Below are 22392 nucleotides of genomic sequence, written 5' to 3' on the forward strand. Positions count from 1 at the left end.
ACAAAGGACTTCCAGGACCTCATATAGCTGTGGTGAGACCCCGGAACTGTAAGGAAATCAAACACAAGGGGGGTGGCCCTGCCCTGCCTCTTCCTGCCAATGATGTGCAAGGACGGGCCCGCCTTTCGCCCGTGTGCATCCCGCACTGCGGGATGGGCAGCGCTTTAAGCGTGATGTGAACATCTCCCCCTTGTCAGCAGCAGCGGGAATGAAGCGCGTTGCACCCTGAGACTGATGTCCCACCAGAGTGTTCAGCAGATGGACAGTGTCCCCAGCAAAGCCAGCAAAAAGAACGTCCTGCACCGTGGGGGATGGGCAGCGCTTTAAGCATGATGTGGATGCCTCCTCCTCGTCAGCGGCAGTGGGAATGAATCATGTTGCACCCTGGGACTTGGAGTCCCACCAGGATGTTCAGCAGGCTGTGGGCAAAGAGAGGCGAATAGAAGTACACCCTGGGACTGATGTGCCACCAGGATGTTTAGCAGATGGCCAGTGTCCCCAGGAAATCCAGCAAAAAGAATGTCCCCTGAGAGTCTTGCCTGGATGACCTTTAATTATTCTTAAACAGATTGTTTTATATGCTGTTTTCCTTTCATGTATTTTTAATGTGGGTTATGTGTGAGAGCATTACAAACATTTTGCAGAGAAACGTTGGGTTTGTGTTTCAAGCAACACCCATAAAAAAGTTTCTTTTAGATCTAAACAGGGCCTCACATATTAGAAATGGGAGAGTGCCACATAGATTATTTGCAGTAATATTAGTGAGCTGCTGCTGTGTTACAACATTGAAAACACACATCACCATTCCAAAATATTAGATGTGAACACATTTGGAATTTGGAGGAGTGTGCCTGGGCATTCCAGTGACCTGGCAATAGAAATGAACGAGCTGAAATTGGATATTAAATTCAAAGCTGTTCTGAATAGGGGCCCCCAAAGTACGTTTGGCCCAGGGACCCCAAAATCCTTAAGATGTCCCTGTCTAAATGTAGGATATCAGTGGTACCCATCCTCAATTTACCACGTGCCAGAGGCAGGTGATGCTTTTCCTTTTGCAGGATGGGTGTGGTGGTGTCAGCGGTAGAAGTCCCTCCAAAGACAAGTCTCGTCTGCATTCCACATTAGGTGCCTGCACGCACACACTATTTTAAATACAGCCTCGTGGAGAGCAGAAAGGTGAACGAGTACATTCACCACACCGCTGCCAAACTGTATTAAGCATGGGTGCAGCCAGGGAGTTAGGTAATTAAGATGAAATTGATTTAGCAGTGAATCAAATAAGATAATGCTGACAGCAGGCCAAATTTGCCTTGTAATTCTAAAAGTGCAACTATGTCTGAACCGCATTCTTTTAGGAATCCTCTCCTTTTGGGGATAATGTAGCCTTATGGCTAGAGCTACCGACTTTGGAGCTGGGGAACCAGGTTCGGGCGTTGGCTCAACATCCGTGATTCTGGGCAAATCATTTAATCTCCCCGTGCCCACCAAAAATGAATGTGTCCTTGTGTAACGTAACTGGTGCTCATGTAAAGCGCTCCAATACCTTCGGGTCTCCTTTGCCCTATATAAATCTGCAAAATAATAATAATTCTCACACACAGTAATCCCAATTTGGATGCAAACAGAAGTCTGCTGTCAAACAGGCGTTCCCAGATGGGACCCTCCCGCCCACCTCCCAACCCGAGCATTACCCCGTTCATTTTTCATCAGGTAAAACCTGGTGATAATTGTGAGATGAAAAAGTGTACGATTCTGAGGTTCCATATGTTGAAATGCGGAAAACATGCTAGGCCACTGCATAATCGCTAATTCTGACCCCAAGGAGTAGTGTGGTAATACAGCACCCATCAAACTGTTTACCTAGTGCACTATAAAGAATGGGATTACAATAGACCTTTCAATGTGCATTCAGTAAAAAACACACCTCGCAACTTTCTGCGTTTGAGTGAAATTCGAATGCATTTTTCCTGTTTTCATTTTTATTTACCTATGAGATAATATATACCTAAACCTTTGCAATAACGTTTGAGTAGCTGGATATTTCTATTCATCGTCTTAGATTTTGATAGAGCAACCAAAAATGCATTTAATTAAATTGTATTTCCTGTTGTCCTACTCACCTGAGATCGATTCGCATGACACCTGATTATGAATAGTTGAGAGGTAAATACAAATCTAACGAAAAAATAAGCAAGAAAAAATTTCCCAAACTGGGGTCCCTGGACCTCTAGGGGTCCGTGACACATTCTCAGGGGGTCCCCAGGCAGCAGTTTTAAAAGCACTGCAAAGTTCCTTTTATAATCAGCAGTTTTCAAAGCTTCAATAAAAGCATGAAGAAAACTCTGGTGATTAATGTACCTGCTGGAGAGAGAGATGTGAGTTGTGTCTATTGGCAGCTTTGACTCCTCTAAGGAAGCGCAGAGGTTTAATATGCCTGAACATGTACCATGCACTTAAAAAAACTATATTTTATGTGCATAGCTCTGTGGGTTACGGCTTTTGTCAAAGAGATTCTGTTGTTACTGTGCAGTTCATAAGTTACAATTGTAAACTAGCACAGTGAGCTATGAACTGCCATCAAAGAGATGCTTTCAAACTGCATGGTGAAAGGTAGTAAGTTATGTTTTCTCTCAGTCTTTCATTATCCTGGTGCTGCTAATAAAGGTTTATTTGGGTAGAAATACATTCTTATTATTAACGTCAATGCTAACCACTGTTATGTTCTGAATCCTGAGTTTGTGCTTCTCCAGACCAAGCACTCTTAAAAAATGCCTATAGGTATAGATTACATGGCAGAGTAGGAGCCTCATACAGCAAAATAAAAGCAAACATTGAAAAGTTAGTCGCCGAGGTACAGCACCAACCTTCCCATTAAAATCTTTAGATTTTTGCAAACTTTTTCAATATAAAATAATCAAATCTTTAGCTAGTAGAGTATTTATTTGGTATGCACTTGTTTGTGTATTTTTCACAGACTTCTGTTTTAATGTCTGAAATTTAAATAGTAAAAAATTGCTTGGTGGTCCCCGGCTTCCACTAGGGACTTCCTGGGGGTCCTCAGGAGTCAAAAGTTTGGTAACCCCTGCCCTAGTTGATCAAAAGCAAAACGTCATTGGGTTGATAAAAAGATGCTGCCATTAAGGAAAGCGAGATTTGCACTCAAAATCAATTTGTTTAAGGCAGTTTAATTTCCATGTGTGGCATGCCAAAAAATGGGGGCAGAAACGTAGAATGTATTAGGACTTTGAGTCCCTCAACCAACATAGGAAACGAAGAAAAACAATTGGAAAGTTCAAATGTTGCAGCGTGGAACATCAAATTCCCCCTTCGTCACAGACCAAATACCTCAACAGCAAATTCACTCAAATACATTCATTGGTGGGGCCCATAACACCAATACTCACACTCCATTGATCTGCTTCCCTAGAGGAATAAGCTTCCACACGCTGACATGAAAGGAATACCTTTACCTTACTCTAAATACGTTGACTCCAATCCTAAAATATTCCCCTCATAAGGCAATGAAACATTTAGTTGTTTTATAGGTTTAGTGTCACAATCATTTACCTACACTTACATACTAAACTAAATTCTCTGCTTTAAATAATCGACACAACACATTTGTCAATTAATCAAATATTCTTTATCTAAGAAATATTGCAAAATCGTTAGAAATCATCATCAGCATTGCAGAACATTATATTTACCTAATCTGGCTAAAAGTCGTCCTCTAAGTCAGTCAGGTCGAGGAAAAATCTTTATTCAGCAAAGTTAGGTCGCAATTCAGTCACTCAAAGATTCAGGATAACAACTGTCTAGCAGTGTCACCATCCTCTCCGTCAGCATAACGTCAGGAAATTGAGTTTGTCAAAGAAGAGCGAGTTTTTTTAGTTCAAATCCCTACCTACTTTTATAATGAAAATAATGTCAAAAAGTATCAAGATCGGGATTTTAGAAAGTTCTGATTGGTCAACTTGGGTTTGAGGGGTAAAGTTCTCATGAAGTCTGTATAATGAATTCATCGCACTTGCTGGTTCCGGTTTTTAAATTGTCTATTGTCTTGTCGTTGGCGGAGTTCCCGGTGAGACCTTGACTAGGCTTCTTCTCCCGGGGTCAGGTCCAGGCCACTGCTACTGGTGGTGACGCCTGCGCACTTCACCCAGAACCTCGTGTTGTCAGGGGCAGTCACGTTTAACGTCTCGTTCAGCCATCTTGTCTAGGCCGACATGGGCAACTTAAGCAAAAGAAACACAAAAACGTAATTAAAACATAGAAATGACTAATAAAATAATAACCCCTTGCTAATACCCATATGTGTGAGTAATTATCTAGCAAAAAGCAACACTCAAAGCATTTTATACTCACTTAATAAAGCACAAATCACATATACCATGCAATATTCTAATTTTCTACCATAAGTATGCGTACACAAGTTAGTTTACAATTAATATAGCCATGCAAAGTGCAATTCCCACGTGTAATTCTTTTGTTAATATGATTGATAAGTCTTTCACTGCAAACCAATTAATAAGATTACTATTAGTTAATTATTCAGATTAATATAAACATGCAGAAAGAGGGGGTATACAAAATGTTGTACTACCCGCTCCAGCACAAACACCAATGAAGCAATCCACAAGGGGAAATTAAATAAATAATGAATTTTCCTTCGTAGTCATTTCTCGAAATTCTCCCCAGCCGGCCCCACTTCTCTTACCTGCAGCGGCTGATTGGTGTTGGTGTTGGGGGATTCCACCAGGCAAATTTATATATCTCTTTCAGCATAGCGGACTCGCAGCGGAGTACTGTCAGAGGAAATACATGACATAGCTTTGTATCTGAAATACGAATGTTCACATCACGTATCTGAAAGTAATGTTCTAATAAATCACATCTGCTGAGCACACTATAAAGCACACACCATGCTATACCGTGATCCTTTGCCTTTCTCAAATGCAGCCAACAGCAGATAGCCATTTTGGGTTCACATCATTTGGTTTCTCTGTGTTATCTTTTCTTGCATTTACCCTTCTTATATATCTATCGTTTTCCTACTATATTTGCCTTTTTATTTTTAACCCCTTAACTGCTGGGCCTTCCACCCTCCCACCCACACACACTGCAGAGCCCATTTTTGGCTATTTGGGATAGTTCTTGCTTAGGCATCCATAACGTTTTGTCCACGTAAGGTATCCACACCAAATTTGTGTCTTTTTTTTTGCAACATTTGGAAATTCTAGCGGTACCCAGAATTTGTAGATGTCCCTGGAGGGGACTGAGAAAATGGCTAACAATAGCAAAATGTTCGTTTTTTGAGCAAAAATCGGAAAAAAGTGCTCTGGATAAAATGTAAAAGTGGTTTTTTTTATCAACGAACTGTTTTATGTGCTAAAGTCATCATCTTCCCAGCTTTCAGGAACATGCAGAGCTGAATCAAAAAAACGAATTTTTGACCACATTTTTTTTATTTTTCAAAGAAATAGCCAATTTTTCCCTTTTTTGTGCTTTCAACCTACTTTCAATTTGTGGTGGAAACCAGTATGAAACCCACGGGCGACCCAGGAAGGCTATATATTTCAGAAAATTGGACAAAATTCAGTAAAGAGTCATGTGTGTAGATCCCTCAAGGTTTTCCTAAAGAAACTAACTGTTGAGATAAATAAATATTGAAAACGAGAAGGAAAAAGACAGCTATTTGTGAGAATGTTTTCATCTGTAAGTTTTTGTCACAAAGGCCAATTTACAAAAGCAATGTACCATTATGTTTGCTAGACCCTTTTGGATATGGGGTATGGTTGCAGGCTCTCTAAGAACTCAAGGTACGCAGAGCCAACCAACTGAGCTGCATCGTACAATGTTTTTCTATTGTGCACTGAGTATAGACCAATCCATATGGTGAAATGTATGTAGAGTGAAAAATAGGTATCATGGTAACATATGCATTTCTGAAATGGGCACATGATATGAAATTTAGGAACAATGGTTATTTGTACATCTATGAATTTGTGATAACTCATACGAGCATATGATTTAGAGGATATTTTTCAAAATGTCTTCTTTCTTACACACTGGCTTACATTTGGAAGGTAAACACAAACAAAGAGGTAGAGCAACCAATAGTCGGCCTATATATGTTTGCAAATGTAGTAGATTTTAGAGAGCACACTTACTCTGTAAAAACTGCCCTCACCCACAACAAGTTGTGGCATGCTTCATCATAGGGCTGCTACTGATGCCTCTGCACAAAACCAATGCTAGAGGCGGAGCAATAGAGAGGGGTAAACAATACAACAGTGATAAAGACAAAAGGAAAAAACAGGGTCCTATAGTGCAGATAATTTGTGAATTTAAATCTGGCTATAGGATATCTCTATAATAATTTTCTTCCTAGACTCCCTAGTCAGAGTTAAAAAGGTATATATAAAAAAATATACCTATCGGATAATGGTGATGTGAGTAAATTAGGTGCTTACCACCCCTCCGTTCTGCATAGCGGTCAACATGTTTCTGCTGGTTCAAAACTTATTATCCGGCATTCATCAGGACAAGTTGGATCCCTAGGCTACTTTTCCATAACTCTCACCGCCCACTATGATGGGCTATACTCCACCTGTGAGTCTGGAGTGATTTGTAACTCTACGCTTCCAATTGGAACTGAAAGATAAAAAACTAAACAATAACAGCAAATTGTTTCCACAACAACAATAAAATACAAAGAAAACGTATTGTTGTGTGCTCTCAAACACTCTCATACATTCACAAACCACCCAATTGGTGCGACCAGGGTGTCTTATAAATGGTGCAAAATCCACCCTTATAACTTTGCGGGCAATCAATGGCCCTTCCAGTGGTATATATATCTCTCACATAATCTGTGATCCATATCCATATAAACTAATGACATGCTTTTCAATAAGATGCAACGTGCTGACGAAAGAAAGTAATGAAAAACTCCACACCATCAAACATAGTATAAAAGATATAAAGGCACCTTGCCCCATATCGTACTCATAGGTCTAGGTTATAGGTGCACTGGATCTCGGTCTCACAATGTACAACACTCCGCACATCTTACCGAGTTTATTAAGTAGAAAGCTAAAAATGGCACTGGAGTAGAGGGTGACCCTCTGTAGTCACACACTGTAGGAAGGAAATCCGTTTCAATTGCTCAAAATATTCACTTCTTTGTTGGATTCCCAGTAAAGAAAATATCCAATTCCCCACACAACTCAAAGCACTCATCCCTTATTATTAATAAAGATATTCATCGGGATGTCAATCCCCTATGCACGTATTTCGTGATACAAGCACCGAGGAACAGTCTGCTGTACCCATCTACACCATCGATTTAGATGCGCAGGACTCTGTGGGGTATGACCGTAAGCAGCGCGGGGTAACTGAATCGCACCCAAGTAGAACTTATTACCTCGGTCAATGACCCATTCTTTTATTCAAACGTATAACATGTACGCCTTCAAATGAGATGTAATCTAGGTCTATTCTCCTCAAATCTATGGCCAACTCCTCCTTACTTCATCAAGAGTGGTGCGCCACACCCGAAATTCGTCTTTCGTGTCTGCCGTGTAGGTACCGCAGATGTCCGTCTTGCCTGCGATATCTCTTCCGCTTCTCATCACGTGGTGCATGCGTCTGACGAAACGCGCACCACATCAAGATCTAGACCGCTAACCCCACAATGCAGAGGCTATGCGTCCACTAAAACAGGAATCAACTCAAGGACACAGCACATATTACGTGCAAATTATAAGCTAATGAACCCACTAAATACTCCAAAATAAAAGCAAAAAGGGGGGTGTATGGTATTATGATACATATGCTAAAAGTTAATGATGGCAACAAACAAATGTTATTTAAAATATCAGTCGAATATAACAACAAAGGTACAACCCAAAACCATATATGTATCAGAGGGTTGTTCTTGGCTCTCTTTCCAAGTTTCACGAGTGCTACTAGCTATTCAAAAGTCAATAGAGTACTCTTTTTATAATACTCCTCAACTCTCACACTCAATAGATTTGGGGATTATTGGAGGGAGACCTACTTGTTAAGGTCCAACTCATTTTCTACGCAGGGCTGACCACGGTATTTCATCGTTAAGCCCTATTACATGGCTCTTAGTGCGGGACAGCCACTTCTGCTCCCGTATGAAGAGGGCTTGTGATAAATCCCTCGTAGATGGTGCAAAAGAGGGTTTATCAAGTACAGCCCAATATATGTCCTGTACTGTGTGCCCTTTCTCAGCAAAGTGTAGTGTGAGGCATGTGTTAGTCCTGGAACATCGGATATTACTCCTATGCTCCATAATCCTCACTTTTACCTTTCTGCAAGTCATCCCGACATAAATCAGGTTACACGGGCACTTGATCATGTAGATAACATTGGAAGATTTACAGTTCGTGTGTACTCGCTGTTGCCAAAGATATTTCAGACCCACATCTACCTCTTTTGTATTCTTCATCAATGAACAAACATCACATGAACCACACCGTGTGTGCCCCGTGACAGGTGTCAGAAGCCCAGCCACACGAGGATCCCCTCGGGCGCTGTTGCGTGAACGGGAATGTACCAATTGGACCTTAATGTTTTGACTTCTCCTAAATGAGAAGAGGGGTTTCTCAAGTTTTAGGCCACTGGAATTCAAAATGCGCCAATGTTTTAGGATGATCCGTTTGATGGCCGTAGAGGATGTATTAAACGTTGTGACACAAATAGCGTTGTTTCTTGTTGGTCTCTTTACTTTGTCCAGTAAAGCCCCTATAGGGAAATTCCATGCTGCCTTGTGTGCCCTCCTGATAATTTGGTTCGGATAGCCTCTGTCATCTAATTTTCCTGCTAAGCAGGTGGCCTCTGCCCTGAATTCATCCGGTTCTGAACAGTTCCTGCGAAGCCGCAGGAACTGACCCACAGGGAGATTCTCCCTCAAAGATCTAGGATGGAAGCTCCCAAAGTGAAAGAGACCATTCTTATCCGTGGGTTTATGGTGAACTCTTGTTTACAGTTTACCCTCCTTAGGAAAAATAACCAAATCCAAAAAGGGGAGACTATCCTTGATGATAGTAGTGGTGAAGTGCAAGAAAGGATTTTGTGCATTCAACCATTGCATAAAATAATTTATAGAGGCCTCATTTCCCCTCCAAATGAGGAGGACGTCATCTATAAACCGTTTCCAAACCCATATATTATGGGTCCATGGATTTTCAGAGCCAAAGATATGTTTTTGCTCAAAGGCGGCCACAGACAAACCCGCTAGATTCAGTGCAAATGCACTACCCATTGAAGTACCATGGGTCTGCAAAGAGAGAACTCCCTTGAGCTCAAAGAAGTTCCTTGTCAGAGTTAATTCAGCCAGATGTAAAATAAATGGTCTAGGGGTCTGATATTGCCAGTGCAATTCGAACAAGAGGTCCTCTACCATCCTCAAAGTTTCTAGTTGCGGAAAATTGGTATACAGGGATTCTATGTCCAATCCCACCAAATATTCCTCATCAGGATTAAAAACCATGTCACTGAGGAAATTGAGTACTTCAGTTGTATCCTTAAGGTATACCCTCCTACTCTGAACCAAACGTTTAAAGAAAAAGTCACAAAACTGTGACAAGGGCTCAAGTATAGAGCCTATACCAGCCACAATAGGTCTTCCTGGTGGTGGTCTGGTTACTTTATGTTCTTTTGGTAGAGTGTAGAATGCTGGTGTAACAGGATCTTTCTTATGTAAAAACAGCCTCTTGTTCTGTTATCCAGTCATTGCTCAGGGCTTCCTCTATGACAATGCCAATTTCTCTCTTTAATCCTGGTGTAGGATCGGTTTGGAGAATCTTATAATTCCTCTTGTCACTCAATAATCTTCTGCACTCCTGTTCATACACTTCTTTCATTTGAATAACTATAGCTCCACCCTTATTGGCGGGCTTTATAGTTACATTTTGATTGTTCTTTAATTCTTCTAGGGCTTCCCTTTCTTCTCTTGTGATATTCTTGTAGGGATGCCTTTGATTTTTTCCTAGTTTCTCTATGTCATAAACCACTGCTCTCTCGAAAGTAACAACTTCCTGTGGCAATACCGAATTCATAGGAGTGAAGGTAGACTTGGGACGGAAATCAGTATCCCCTTTCTTTTCAGTTCTATCTTCTCGATCTTTTAATTTAATCTCACTGTTCTGAAAAAATCTGAGAGTTTCTGGCGTACCCTAAAACTATCCATGGTGTTGGTAGGTACAAAACCCAAACCTTTATTTAGCACCCTTGTTTGGGCTGACGTCAAAGGGAGGTCTGTGAGATTCATCACTAGGTCGCGACCCTGCTGGTACTCAGCATTGGGTCCCGTGCCATGCTCCGAGTTACTCTCTGATTGAGATCTTCCCACTGGACCCCCATGGTACCTCTTTGTTTCCCCCTGCCCCGGCCGCTGCCTCCGCCTAAAAAAGGGGAACCAGGTAACTGTGGGAAATTCTGAATATTATTCGGGCCCTGCATGGGTGGATAGGGTAGATACATTGAGGGCCAACCAAATCCTTGGCCTGGATAATTATGGTACAGAGGGTTGAAATTAAACCCCTGACCTTGATACTGTCCTCTACCTCTGCCTCTACCATGCCCCTTCCTCCTTGGTCTGTTGTCAAATTCGCTTCCATCACTATTCTAGCTCATGGAGTATGAACTCCTACGGTCTCCCTGCTGTCCCTTCTTAGCTTCTTCCAATTTCCTCTGAACATATTCTTCTGTCGGATAGATTTTTTCTTTTGAATTTTTTTTTAGGTCCTTCTGTAATTTTGAAATCTTAGATTGTAATAGGTAGTCCTTGTAGTCTCCTATTTCTATGTTTGTTTCCTCTAATATTCTCTTATATGTGGCCAACACCACACTGGCCCTAAGTCCCTGTTCACTGTTCTGTATCTGTATGAGCAGTGTGTCTGCCATTCTTTTAGCTGTTGTTATAATAAGGACTAACCAATCTCTCGTGCATTTCCATGCAATTAAAGCCCAGTCCTTCCTGAAAGACGGATCTTCCAGGAAGATAAGGGGTTCCTTGGTCACCAATAAGCCTCTAGGTGCAGCATTGGCCCTCAGATATTCAGTGAGTACTGCCCCATGTAAAATGGCCTTCACATGTGTTTTCCTAAGCTCTATTAGAGTATCCCATCCTTCACCCTGGGTCAAGACCTGATTTATAGTTGTTTCTCCCAGTAATGAAGGTCCATCTAAGATTTCTTGGACTAATTCCTCGTCAAAGGCTAATCCCTGTTCAAGTGCCATGTTTGACTGTGGAGGTATCTAAACTAAAAAACAAAACAGCATGCTCTCCCACAAAGTGATTTTCCAATATGATGTACCAAAAGGTCATCCAAACCTAAACCCCTACGGCTCAGCGGCTCTGTTGTGTGAATTACATTTGGAAGGCACAAGTGCATAAAAATCCATTTGGTAATAACAAAAATTATATTATTCCATGCTCGCGCATGTCTTCTTATAAAAATGGTACCTTACTGGTGGGCATAGGCCTAGTGCCTGCATCATAAAATGGTCCAAAAAGCAACATGGATACATCATATTTTCCCACTTAAAACTGACAAATTGTTTTGCAAATAATAATTATAATAATAACCTTGAATTTGTAAAGCGCACAGCTACCTCCAATGTGGTTTCCCAGCGCTGGGGGCCCTCGGGAAGATCAAGCGAGCTATTGCCCATAGTCACATGGTGCTGGGCTGACCTTGCTGCCGGCGCCGGGGATCGAACCGTGAACCCTGCGGTCCGGAGTCAGGCACCCTGGCGCTGCGCCACACCTCTTCCGCAAAAGGGAGTAGCTGTGCATTCGAGCCCAAGTTGCACCTAGGGGAACCTAGAAAACCTGACTTTTTTGACAACTAGACCACTATGGGAGTCTATGTTGGTGTGCCTTGTGTGGCTCTCATCTGGGTGCTTAACCCAGACTCCCTTGTAAACCTCAAACTTTGACTTAAAAAACACGTTTTCCTCACATTACTGTGATGGAAAGTTGTTGACTATGCGGGATGCCATAAACTTCCTTCCAACCCAGCATTCCCCTAAGTCTTCCAATAAAAATGGTATCTCACTCTTGTAGGTAGGCCTAGTGCCCGCGACATGACACAGCTCAAAACGCAACATGGATACATCACATTTTTCCACTCATAACGTCCCCTTTTTTGTAAAGTGGGTAGCTGTTGATAGTGAGTCCTAGCTCAGTCGGCACCTAGGGAACCCTAGCAAACCTATTCATTTTTTAAAACTAGACACCTAGGGAAATCCAGGGTTGGGTGACTTACAAGTTTCTCACCAAGATTTCTTACCCAGAATTCCTGGAAAACCTCAAACATTGCCTGAAAGCACATATTTTCCTTACATTTCTTGTGATGGAAACTTCAGGAAGCCAAAGGATTCCACAAAATTATTGTGACCCAGCGGTATCCCACTTGTGCCAATAAGAACGCTGCACTGCTTGTGTGGCTGGGACAATTGCCCATGACATTAAAAATCACACCAAGGTCAATCGGAGCCCTTACAAGGGGACTCTCATTGACCTCGGTTTGATCAGTTCCTGTCGATTTTAGTGGCACAAGTTGGGCATGTTGGGTGATAGGAATTTTGTGGATTATTGCGGATTCAGGAAGTTTCCATCACAGAAATGTAAAGAGAATGCATGATTCCAGGCAAAGTTTAAGGTTTGCAGGGCACTGTGGGTAAAAAAAACACCCAGGAATCCCCAGTTTGCCTACTTTTCAGAAATGTCTTTGATTCGTAGGTTTTCATTGGTGGCGGCCAAGCACGGCCCAAATTGTGCAGTTATCCTTATTGATGATCTCTCCACATAGCACTTTAGGGCCTTTTGTGTCAAGGTCCGCAGGCCCACCCACACAAGTGAGGAGAAATGCCTTCTGGTAGGAAATTTGTGGCTTTCCAGAGATTCCAAATGTGTTCCTGCACAGAAATGTAAGCATAATTAGTGTTTTAAGCCAACATTTGATGTTTGCAAGGCAATGCAGTTAAGAAAATGGTGTGGGATGCACGTGAGCCAACCTGGACTCTCCCAGATGTCTAGTTTTCAGAACTGCATGGGACTGGTAGGTTTTCCAGATTGCAGCCAACTCAAGCCTAAAATGTGCAGCCATTCGTCATTGCAGGTAGAATGATGCTGGGAGTTAAGCGCACTCTCCTGGCATATATGTAAAAACAACACCCATAAAAAATCAAATGTCCTCTCGCTTGCTCTTGGGATGATAAGTTTTAGTCTGCAGGGGAGCAGAAAGACTGTTGAGATTTTAGGGGTGAGGGTGGGGCCAGATGTTAGGCTGGGAAAGACCCACACCATTATTTTATTTAAAATCTATATTGTTACCAGACAGTGTTCTTTCTGCACTTCGGGGGGCATATTGGGGTAATTACCCCATCTACCCAGAAAAGGGCAGAAAGACTGTAGCCCCATTTACGTGGGGGCATGGCAATGTGCATGAGGGGCAGCCTCACCCCATATTTGAAAAAAAAAACAATTTCCTGGCATCTAGTAGGCTTGCTTCCGCTCCTGCCTGAGGGCAGATCAGGCGTAATTACCCCAATTTTCCCCCAGGGGCACAAAAACTATTGCCCCCTTTCGCTGGTGTGTGGGAATAACCATGCCTATGGTGGGCTGCCCCCACCGCATATTAAAAAAAAATCACTGGCTTCTAGTGGGCTCTCTGTGCCCCAGGGGCAGATGGGTGGCATTTTGAGTTCCCCACTGCCTTTCTGTCCTCTAGCTCTTCTGGTGGCAGACTACTGGCAGAAAAACTCCTCTCCGTCCTGACAAAGGGGTCTGCTCCTAGGAGTGCGTTTTATCTTGCTCTGGGTACTGCAGCTCCAGGTTTGTGTCCAGATTTGTCTCCCAAGGTTCCCCATTGCCTCCTATCATACTCTGAGGCACCTAGCATCTGGTGGGCCTCCTAAAAGGCTCAGAGGGCCTTATGGAACACATCTTTATTGGAGCTCCTTCTGGCTGGGACCCCCTGTCTTTGCAGAAATTCCTGAGCTCAGATGCAGTGTAGCTCTCCAGGATGCTTAGCTCAAGCCCCATCCTTGCATGTAGGGAAACAGACGCAGACAGTAAGGTAGACTGAGAGTGGGTTTGTAATAGCATACTGTTAGACCTGGCACCTTGGCGTGGGTCTCCCTTCCATTTTTTCGCCGTTGCCTCGTGTGTTTTTGCTGGTTATAGATGCTTTGGGCACTGTGCCACTGCTGTCCAGTGCCGCAGTGCAAGTGCTCCCTATGGTATATTGATGTATGGATTAGTGACTCCATGATTGGCTGATTTGATTTAATTGTCAAACCCTAGTACAGTGCACTGAGTGTGCCCAGGGCTTGTAAATCCAAATGCTGCTAGTGGGCTTGCAGCACTGGTTGTGCCACCCACAGAAGCAGCCTGTAAAGTGCACCCACTTGCCAGTCACTAAACCTTCCCTTTTCTGCATATTAGTCAACCCTATGGTAGGCCCCAGGGCAGGGTGCATAGTAGGTTTAAGGTAGGACATGCCCCGGTGTGTGTGGCATGTCCTAGTAGTGAATTACAGCCACTTTCGTTTTTCACTACTGCAAGGCTACCTGTTCCCCATAGGCCAGAATGGGCAGTTTGATTATAACATCTTATAATCCTAACTGACTCAGGAAATTAGGTAGAAATTCGAGTTCAGAATGCCTGAACTCAGAATGATAAAATACATCTTTTAGTGAAGTTGGTTTTAACATTCTGTGTTTGAAAATACCACTTTTAGAAAGTAGGTATTTTCTTGCCTAACTATCCAAGCCTGCCTCTGCTAGGTTGTGTATTCCTTGTCTGGAGTTTGAGTGACAGGGGCTGGGGGATTCCAGGAGACAGGGTGAGTCAGCACAGGGCTGAATAGAGAGATCTGCATGTAGATGGGTGGGAGGAGTTGCACCTGTGACCTGACTAGGGCTGTGCCTTCCTTCCACAATGATGGCTCCACCTCCTGTGGTACGTCTGATATCCCTGGCCTACACTGTGAAAGGAAAGAAGGAGTCTTCTCAACAAAGTGCTCAGGGACTGACCAGAACTGGTTTGAACTAGGCAAAGGCCTCTCTGCCTTTAGAGAACAAAGAGAAACTGTGTTTAAAAAGGGGGACCTAGACCCTAGAACTTTAGATCACTTTTGGGAAACAAGAAGAAACCTTTGCTGAGGAGAGGAACCAGAGAGACTGAGGAGAGACTATCCCTAAGCCTGAGGGACTGGCCTGCAGTGGTTGCCTGACTGCCAAAGAGAAGAGAAAGGACTTTTGTGCACCTTTCATTCAACTTGTGAAGGATCTCCAAGGGCTTGAGATAGAGTATTCCTCCTGCTGAAGTCTCAGGAACAACAGACTTCACCAACCAGCTCCCCAAGAGTTTTTTGGAAGTGCCTGCGGTTGTGTTGGGCTTTCTGAGGGACTGCGTGTCGCAAGGACCTGGAAGCGCGACTCACGAAGAAGAAGCGTGTCGCCACTGCAGCCGCTGTTGTCGCATCACCAGAGAATAGGCTCAACGTCGCATCAGATGCCGCTGCATCTACGGAGAGGCGTGTTGCAGCCGCTGTCACATCGCATCACCGAAGCGCCTCACATCGCTGGAGAAAAAGGATCGACGTTGCATCAGATGCCGCCGCATCACTGGGAAGCGTGTCGCAGGGCCTGTCGCGGCTCAGAAGAATCGTTGAGTCGCCGCACGGCTGTCGGGTGTGCACGCACCGTGTTGCATCAAGAAGAAGACACCATCTTTGTTTCATCTCACCGGATCTTCATCACATCACGGCGTTGCGGGTCGCATCGCCACAGAAGCGCAGTAAGAAACCAACGCATCACCTCCCTTGCAGAGAAGAACCGACGCATCCCCTACGCATCAGTAGGGACCCGACGCATCACCTTTCTTGCGTGTAAGGAAGCGACGCATCACCTTCCCTGCAACACTTTTGTTGTATAGCATTACGCATTCTAAGGTACATTGAACTCAAAGTGTTGCATTCTACATCTTAAGAGAACTGAGCTATTTCTACCATTTTTAAAGTACAGTATTGTGGATTTTTGTCGTTTATGGTCTTGTGATAAGTCTATATAAAAATACTTATTTTTATGCTACAACTTGTGTGGGGCCCATCTGTTGTGTTGTCACCGGGTTACTGTATGTGTTCACAAATGCTTTACACACTGCCTCTGAGATAAACCTGTCTGCTCGTGCCAAGCTACCAAAGTGTTGAGCAGGGATTATTTTAGGAGTGTACCCCCCTTATCCTGACTAGACGCAAGGGTCCCTATTTGATCAAAGGTACCTACCTCTGCCAACTAGAGACCCCCAAATCTAACACATACAATAGGCAATCAAGGAGAATTAAAATAATAATACCCTGGTGCCACATTATTTATAGGGGTTTTTAATGTTACATAATTTCACTGTATGGCATTGTACAAACACAAATACTGGATCCCACGACTGCCACAAATGGGATTACTTTCGGTTGTTGGTTGAGGCAGTGTGAGCCCTTCTCAAGCAACAGTCACAAACCCTGTCACAACGAACCACAAGTCTCTGAAATAAAATCTGTGCTTAATCCTCTGTTAGCTTGGCAAAAAAGCATTCAGGCTTAACTTAGAGGCAATATGTAAAGTATTTCTGCAGCACACAAACAACAATAAAGTAAAAACACAAGACAAGAAAAATGCCACACCAATTTAGAAAAATAGATTAAAATGTAATAAATGATTTGAACCCATTTCAAAACAAATGCAATTTTCAATACTTTAGTTAAGTATACAGCCTAAATCAGAATTCGCCACTAGTGGGTATCTCGCTGTGTGAGACTGGGTGAAATTCACAAGTTCAGGCCAACAGCGATGGAGTGCTGGTCATATGCAGGTAACAGGTTGGTCATGCTGAAGATTTAACCCTCTAAAAATGAGCTTGAAGAGTTCCGTTCAAGGTGTAGGAGGCCACAAGGAGCAGGGAGAGCATTACAGACAGGGCTGGCTCTAGGGCGATGCGAACGGTCCCACCGCTCTGGGTGCTGACTTGGCATGGGGGCGCCTGTTTGCTAGTTTATTTTATGCTTAAAAGCACCTTCTCTCGCATTCAGTGTCCTCCAACAATTTTCAGACAGTAATGAAAATGTCAAAAAAACTCAGGCGATTAATGTTCTTCCTGGCGAGATCGGAGTTTTGTCTAGTAAAAGTTTTGACTTGTGGAAGTTTTGATTCATGGTAAGGTAGCGCAGAGGTTTAATATGCCTGCTGCAAAGAACATGTACCATGCAGATCACAAAGTGAATGTAATGTAAACAGGTCAGTGGGCTACCGCTTTTGTCAGAAACTATTAACTGACATCAAAGAACTGCGTGCAGACTTCAAGGTATAGAATAGAGCGAATGGATTCTCCTCCCAGACTGCAAAAAAGGGTTAATTTGGGTTCCAATCAGTTCTTGTTAATAAAGTGAGCCTGAATCCATTGTGTGACATTTTCAATTCAGAGTTTGTGATTCTCCAGACCAAGTACTGTTCAACTCTACTGCCTACCTGTATGGATGACATGTGAATCCACCCCTTTTTGTCCTCTGTCTTCTTATGTAACATTTCATATACACTGATATACACACCTATGATTGATAGTCTCTTTGTAATTGTGTGTTCTGTAAAGTGCTCTGACACCCTTCACTTTTATGAGTGACGCTATAAAATTAATTAAATGCATCTGAGAGAGAGTGGTTATGGAGACTGTTAAAGGGTGGTAAGAAGGGAATTAGTGGGGGAGGTGGTTATTGTGGGGCACCAAAAAACATTGTTGCACTGGGCACCACCAATGCTAAAGCCGGCCCTTACTACAGATGGTCATTGCTGTAGCATGGATAGCAGGCCGGGCGTTGAGGATGGTTGTCATTGTAGCGCAAAAGGACCTGTCAGGCATCATCAACAGTCGTTGCTGGAGATTCCCATTTGCGGTCACCACAGTCTGTCCATGCTGTAACGCAAGGTGCAGATCTGGTGTTGCTGGTTGTCTCTGGTAGATGCTATAGCATGAAGAGTCATTTTGGCCAGAACTTCATGTTGGCAGTCACCATGGGAAGCACAATCTTGGCGTAAACAGACTAGTTTGTGGTCGCTGAGAGCCCAAAACTCTAGGATTTATCATTGTGTAGAAGCCTATTAATAAATAAATAAAACAAGTACAAGGTGTGGTAGTTTTATGTTACACATTTCCATGAGGACAGCCTCTCTAATATTCACCTGGGTTTTCATACCTTTGATACATCTTGTACAAATAACAGCCAATCAGACATCGCCCGGAGTTGGGAATTTCCAAATATTTATCCACTCATGAACCAACAACAGACTTTTAGCTACATTTGGATATTGGCTTATCAAATGTTCTGCAACTGAAGTAAATCCTCAGTACACTCATAGTTTCAAGACATCCTTTATTTTTCAAGGCATTGGATCATTGCAAACTCAGCACAAGTCATCACATCTTCAGATGTTCTGTAAGGTCATTAGGTGTCACAAAATAGAACCTGCAATAAGTTGTTTTCCACATCCCCTCTTCTAACACTTACTAATGTCATTTAATCAATCTTAATGTTCATCATTGCTTTTTCTTCATGCTCAATGGTAGGTTCTGCAAGATCTAATTCATATTTAGATATTGTCCTTCTTTGCTGAGGGGCCTACACATCTGGATATTTTAAAAAAATATACCGGGGTGTATTATAGTGGAAAACACTTAGCAATTCCTGCAAAGTTACCTTGTTATTCTCAGTGTCCTTTCTGGTAATTGTTTGACATGTAATCTAGGCAGAACAAAAGATAAGTAACAGCTTCAATACCATCTCCCTTTTCGAGGCACGTGAAAATAAGTTGACTATCTAAATATGAGGAACACTCCTAGCACTACTAGTTGGGGAATTAAGTTCCCTTGGGTCTTGAGGGTCCTTGGGCCCAACTTGCCCTCCTGTTACCTCCAGTAAGACCCACACAGGTAGATTGGTGAGAAGACATCAGAGGACACGGCCCCTTTCTCCATCACTCTGCAAACGTGAAAAAAGTTTATGAGTGTTAAATATATATACTAGGGTGTACTAGTGAATCAGGGGGTGTATGAGGGTCTGTATGGATGACTCAGTGGGTGCATGATTGACTAAATAGGTGAGTGATTGGTTGTGTAAATGAGTGTATCTGTTGATGTCTAGGTGGGTGTATGAGTGTGTTAGTGGGTACATGAATGGCTATATGGGTGATTGATTGATTGGTTGCCTGACTACCTCTATGGTTCTTTGAGTGTCCATGTGGGTGAGGAGGTGTCTAACTGCCTGTATGGATTAGTGAGTGGGTGATCCAGGGGCCGTATGAGGTACTGTGTGCATGTCTGAGAAGCTGTACGGGTGAGTAAGTGTCTGTATGGCTGTGTCGGAGATTGAGTGTGTGTCAGAATGGATGAGTAACTGGGTATGTGAAAGGCAGTATAGGTGAGTGATCTGGTATATGAGTGACTGTTTGCGTGAGAAAGTAAATATGAGCGTGGCTATATGGATGAGTGTGTGCTTCTGTCACTAATTGTATAAGTGAGGGAGTATGTGTTACTATTTGTATGAGTAAGCAAGTGGTTGTGTGTGTAACTGCTTGGGTGAGTAAGTTGCTGTGTGATTGACTGTATGGGTGAGTGTCTAGGTGTATGAGTAGTTCTATGGCTGACTCACTCAATGTATGAGTGACTGTATGGGTATATGAGGGGATATGACAATGGCTGTATTAGTGAGTGAGTGGGTGCATGAGTAGTAGTGTGGGTGACAGAGTGGATGTGTGTGTAGTTCTATGAATCAGTGCGTGGATGCGTAAGTACTGGTATGGCTCTGTGAATAGATATGTGAATCGTTGTGTGGGAGTGGGCGTATAAAAGATTCTATAGGGCTGTGAGTGAGTGGGTCAGAAATTCTGTGGATGATGTCATCACTGATGTCATCACTGATGTCATTTGAGATATCATCAGTGATGTCACTGACCATGTCATGAGTGATGTAATATGAGAGGTCATAATCAGTGCATTGCAGGGGCACGAGATATAGTTAACTCAAGTAACTATAATGGCTGAATTTCTCTGGTTTTGTAGGAGTAAAATCTGACCCTAACTATAACGTTCCTGTGACCTTTATTTGTTTTAGTGAATATATATATATGTGAGGAAATTAGGTTGGAAAAACTGATTGAATTATAGTGTAAGATTTCTGTTTGTTTTGTAATTTTCCTCCAAATAATAATAGAGCGAGAAGAATAAACATCCTGGATCTTCAGGTAAAATACTTTACTTTGCTTTTTAAAGTTTTTCTCACTAAGGACGTTTCAAAGTACAGCTGAACAAACAAAATGTCACTTTCATGAAGAATTGAGTGTCAGTCTAGCGGCAGAGAAGAGCAAGGTTGTGAGGCTTAAAAAGACTCTTGTTTTGTCAAAAAATGTTGATAGATACTTTACTCCTTTGAACGTCTCCTCAGCTTGAGGGTACGCGGCTTGAAAACTACTCACAGCAACTCTGAGAGGCAGGAGATAATACTGCATGTGTTCTGAAGAGCAACAGGAAGAACACTACAGAATTTCTCTCATGACTTTTCCTTTTTTCTTGCGCACTACAGGTACATTACCTCCTTAACAGGAATCTCAGTTGAAGGGCGCATGGATACTTAGCACTGATCTACTCAGGATTCACCAGACTTCTTCTCATTTTGAGAGGGTGGTATGATGATACTCCTGGCATGTCTTTTCACCCAATAGCACTTTAGTTCTTCGTAGGAATGTACATCCTCTAAATGTGCACTTAGCCAACTGACGTTTTATCCTGTTTCTCTTCATTTACATTATACATGCATAGCTAAACATGTTCAGTTTTATGCACATGCGGGCATTACTTAATGACCTATATTTTTATAATATTGCAGTGGAGGAGCGTTTTCTCCTCTCGCCATTCCTGTTGGATATGTTGGGGTTGGGCAAAAGGGAGCACTCATAAAAAATATGAATACAATAAAATCGTATTTACAAGAGTGGGTATATGGATCAACAAACAGAAAAGTATTGCCCATGTGAAACCAATAAAGTGGGTAAAAGTTTATCATACTTAAAATAAAAGCTAAAGAAATTTGTCATCAATTCTATTAAAGACGAACAAGGAGTGGTGCATACTATCCCTACTCAAATTTCAGAGATCTTCAATGATTTCTACCAGCCCTTATGCAAAGCTAACACCTTGCTAGACCACAAGAAATGTATAGACTAGCCTAAAAATGATAATTTATCTAAGTTTACAGATGAGGAATTTAAAGCGATCAACAAAACAAGAAATAGCCAACTTCATTAGGAAACTAAAGTTTGGCAAGGCCCCTGGACCAGAGGGGTATACCATACAGCTTTTAAGGCATTCTCTTCATCAATTATCCAACCTCTAGAAAACCCCTTCACTCACTTTGCTAACTCAGTGTCACTGGTACCCCTACTAAAGCCATTATCACTGTTATCCCAAAAGATGGGAAGGATACCCTACTCATAAAACAATACAGACCAATCTCCTTGGTTAATCTTGACTATTAAAATATATTCCAAAATAATCTCAACCAGACTTAGAAAATAAATCTCTAAACTCATCCAACATTCCCTGGTCGAGTTCTTGAAGAACAGGCTATCTAGTGGTAATACACGTATATTATGCCATATCGTAGAAGTATCAAAGTTCTCAAAATCCCCAACAGTTGAAATTACCCTTGACGCAGAAAAAGCATTCAACAAAGTTGACTGGAGTTACTGAAAATTGTTCCTGGAAAAGTTCAAACTTGGCCATTGTCTCATCAGAATGATAATGTCATTCTACCACAACCTGACAGCAAGAATAAGAGCAGGAGGTATCATATCAGATACATTTTTATTAGAGCAAGGGAGACAACAAGGCCTTAAAACCCTTTCTACACCATCCCGGCAAGACTAAAGATATATCAGGGGTTTCATTTGGCAAACTAAATATAAATCTTGCTGTGTATGAAGACGATATGGTAATTACTACCAAGGATGCCCTGCCTCTATTACTGTACTGATGACATCAATACAAGAATTTGCAGACATCTCAGGCTATACCCAATATAGTGCCAAATTAGAGGTGAAACTCCTTAATAACATAGAGAACAAAGAGATCTTCTGGGACTCAGGTCTTACATGGCAACCACGATGCATCAAATAGTTAGGAGAGGAATTCTCTGGTGACCTTATCACTATACTAAAATTGAATGAAAAATCGTTACTCAAAATGATAAATAACGTTTTGATGGCTGGTCACCCAAATTTCTTTCCTGATGGGGCAGAGCATGGACT

General features: G+C 42.3%; 1 long non-coding RNA gene across 1 annotated transcript in view; it reads right to left on the bottom strand.

Annotated features, from left to right (window-relative positions):
- Nucleotides 1–3685: 3685 nt before the first annotated feature.
- LOC146856928 (uncharacterized) overlaps nucleotides 3686–22392 on the bottom strand; it is a 46096-nt gene continuing 27389 nt past the window's right edge. Inside the window, exons 2-3 of the long non-coding RNA XR_014979827.1 lie at nucleotides 4718–4805; nucleotides 3686–4234 (exon numbers count right to left, since the gene is read on the bottom strand). This is a non-coding gene — a long non-coding RNA (uncharacterized LOC146856928). The remainder of the gene's footprint in view (nucleotides 4235–4717; nucleotides 4806–22392) is intronic.

This window comes from Triturus cristatus, chromosome 3_2, assembly GCF_964204655.1.
Source record: "Triturus cristatus chromosome 3_2, aTriCri1.1, whole genome shotgun sequence".
NCBI classification, from domain to species: domain Eukaryota; kingdom Metazoa; phylum Chordata; class Amphibia; order Caudata; family Salamandridae; genus Triturus; species Triturus cristatus.